Source organism: Octopus bimaculoides, chromosome 1 (genome assembly GCF_001194135.2).
Source record: "Octopus bimaculoides isolate UCB-OBI-ISO-001 chromosome 1, ASM119413v2, whole genome shotgun sequence".
In the NCBI taxonomy this organism is placed as follows: domain Eukaryota; kingdom Metazoa; phylum Mollusca; class Cephalopoda; order Octopoda; family Octopodidae; genus Octopus; species Octopus bimaculoides.
Genome location: NC_068981.1, coordinates 165,755,315 through 165,759,173, shown reverse-complemented (window position 1 = coordinate 165,759,173; position 3,859 = coordinate 165,755,315).

The following is a 3,859-nucleotide window of genomic DNA, read 5'->3' as shown; positions in this document are numbered from 1 at the left end:
CTGAGTTCAAATTCCGCCGATGTCGACTTTGCCTTTCATCCTTTTGGGGTCGATTAAATAAGTACCAGTTACGCACTGGGGTCGATATAATCGACTTAATCCGTTTGTCTGTCCTTGTTTGTCTCCTCTGTGTGTAGCCCCTTGTGGGTAGTAAAGAAATCAGAAACGTTAGCACTCCGGGCGAAATGCTTAGCGGTATTTTGTCTGCCGTTACGTTCTGAGTTCAAATTCCGCAGAGGTCAATTTTGCCTTTCAACCTTTCGAGGTTGATAAATTAAGTGCCAGTTACGCACTGGGGTCGATGTACTCGACTTAATCCCCTTGTTTGTCCTTTCTATATTTGGCCCTTTGTGCGCAATAAAGAAATAAGAAACGTTAGCACACCGGGCGGAATGCTTAGCGGTATTTTGTCTGCCGCTGCGTTCTGAGTTCAAATTCCGTCGAGGTCGACTTTGCCTTTCATTGTTTCGGGGTCGATTAAATAAGTACCAGTTACGCACTGGTTTCTATATAATCGATTTAATCCGTTTGTCTGTCCTTGTTTGTCCCCTCTATGTGTAGCCCCTTATGGGCAGTAAAAAAATAAGAAACGTTAGCACACCGTGCGAAATGCTTAGCAGTATTTCGTCTGTCTTTGTGTTCTGAGTTCAAATTCCGCTGAGGTCGACTTGGCCTTTCATCCTTTCGGAGTCGATAAATTAAGTACCAGTTGCGTACTGGGGTCGATCTAATCGACTGGCTCCCTCCCCCAAAATTTCGGTCCTTGTGCCTAGAGTAGAAAAGAATAATTATAAATAGATCATGCATCACTTGTTTCTGCAATCAAACTAGCTACACCAATATTTCTCAAGGTGGGACAATGAAATATTTTAATGGTTCGTGAGTTACTGCAAAATGGGATGGAAGTAAATGAAATTGCAATAAAATTTTAACCAAAACTTCTTTTCAGTATTCCTTCTCCAGCTAGAAAGGATCCAGACCTCTCCCTGCCAAATGAATAAAAACTGCGTGGAATTCCGGAAAGCAGACGACCGAGGTACCGCGTCTCTGGAACAATTGACCATCACACAATGTCTCCTTTCACAAATAAAACAGAAAAAAGAGGATAGAGGACCACGCTGCTGACGACACCATCGCTGCGGCGCCTCGGCAGCACAGCAGCAGCAGCAGCAGCAGCAGCAGCAATAACAAGTAGCAACAATATCAGCTGCAATAACAACTGAATCAACAACAGTAATAACAAAAGCCTCACAAGCCTGCTCAGTCGTTTCCAGCTGGCTGACGGGTACAGACAGGCTGGATTTTCCGAATGTGCCAATGTAGATATAAGCAAACAGCATTTGGGCATCCAGATCGTATCTAGATAGAGTATTCTGTAGACCAGTAGAGAGAGGTAGTATAAGTTGTCTACAATTCAAAGTCTTCGGCTATACAAGCCCCAAATTTGTGATCTTTACGACTGATCCAGATAGGCTGCATAGACAGGGACCCGGTTACTGGAAACTGAAAGCGTCTTTCCAGGTGCGCCAAAGTTTGCAGAGATCGGATTAGAGAACTAGTGAGGTAGGAGTTGGCAGGGCAATCGTCAACAACCAACGGTGGTTAGCTCTGAAAAGGGCTGTTCTGATATTGTTACTAAGGACCCAACATTAATTGACACTATCTCCTCCTCCTCCTCCTCCTTCTTCTTCTTCTTCTTCTTCTTCTTCTTCTTCTTCTTCTTCTTCTTCTTCTTCTTCTTCTTCTTCTTCTTCTTCTTCTTCTTCTTCTTCTTCTTCTTCTTCTTCTTCTTCTTCTTCTTCTTCTTCTTCTTCTTCTTCTTCAGCTGGCGATCTGCAGAATCGTTAGCACGCTGGACGAAATGCTTAGAGGTATTTCGCCCGTCGTTACGTTCTGAGTTCAAATTCCACCGAGGTCGACTTTGCTTTTCATCCTTTTGGGGGGGGTCGATAAATTAAGTACCAGTGAAACACTAGGGCCGATTTAATCGACTGGTCCCCGCCCTCAAATTTCAAACTTTGTGCCTTTAGTAGAAAGGATTATTATTATTATTATTAAGGCGGCGAGCTGGCAGAACCGTTAACACGCTGGGAATAATGCTTAGCGGCTTTTCGTCTGAATTTAATTTCTGAGTTCAAATTTCACCAAGGTTGACTTTGCATTTCACCCTGTCAGGGTCGATGAAATAAGTACCAGTTGAGTACTGGGTCGATAAAATAAATACCATTTAAGCATTGGGGTCGATGTAATCGACTTATCTCATCTCCGAAAATTTCAGGCCTTGTGCCTATAGTAGAAGGGCTTATTATTATTGTTGTGGTTGTTGTTCGCAGAATCGCTAGAGTTGGGAAAAATGATACGCAGTATTACACCGAGGTCAGCTTTGCCTTTTATCCTCTTGCAGTTTCGGTTAAATATATAATACCAGTAAATTATTGGGGTCGACGTTATCGAGTAACCTCCTTACCACAATTTTTTGGGCGTGATTTTTTATGTAAGAAATAATCATTTAAAAAATAAATCACTATTATTCGTAGAATCGATAGAGTGTTGGACAGAATTCATTGCGGTATTTCTTCTGATTCTTTATCTCCTGAGTCCACAAACCTGCCGACTTTGTCTTTCATCCTTCCTGGGGCGATAATATAAACTACCAGTTTAATAGTAGTAAGTATTTGGTTTCGTTTGCCATATAACTGACAACTGCGAAATTATCACCATTCCTTCAATCGTTCTTTCAGCTGCAATTTCAGAATACGACGAAGATATTGTAAATAAGAGTTGTTAACCATATCAACGTACTTAGTATTTTAGTAGAAAGTGGGTTATACATCTTTAGATTGTATACCTGACTTTCTACTATAAAATTGAAGAAATAGACGGAACGCTGAACTCCAGACTAAACAACTCAAACAACATTTATTTAGGTGATAAACATACATATCTTTTAGATATACATCTTTAGAGGTGAGAATAACGAGCTGTCGAGTATAAGACCGAAAGATGTAGAGACAGCTTTAAACACACGTCCTTGCTCAATTGCTGGCCAGCGAGAAAGAGAATGAATTGAGCGGGAAACGCTTGCTTGTTTAATTTTACGCATGCGTAAGACTACGCATGCGCAGGCGTTACTACAGAATTTTTACTTTAAAATGTCTAAATATTTGTGTTTCAATGTTCATTTGATACAAGATATATAATTTCAACTAATAAACATATTGTACTATATAATGTTACTTTGTTCAAATGGCTAAACACCTCATATCAAATTTTACATTTGCGATTTTCAGTTTTCAACTTGTTATTATTTCATCTGTTAAAAATATGCGGCTTTAGTTTCACAGTTTGGCTGAGTTTCAGATTTTGTCGCTGGAACATAAAATGGCTATTTGTATACTTATTCAAACTAAGAAGCTAATGTATGAATCAACAGCCATTGTAAACAGATGGATGAACTAGCGTTAAATGTAAATACGTGTAGACAAAGTTAATCACCGAATAACAATAAGGTTGCTTCGTATTCTGAACGCAGCTTTTCTGCGTCAGTAATATATCTTGTTTCTTCAAAATAACTCATGTAAAAAATTTGTTGATGAAGATGAAAGTACGTTTTGCTACCATGTTGCATCACAAGTCTAGAGCTATTTTCTGAAATAGGCTTTCTTAGACTTATGACATAGGAAAGTTTCACAAAGATGTTCTCTGCGTGAAGAATATATCGTTAAGTGCAAGCTACCTACTTAATATATGGAACCGACAAATCAAGCGACACACACACACACACACACACACACACATATATACACACACACACACACACATATATACACACGCATATATATATATATATATATATATA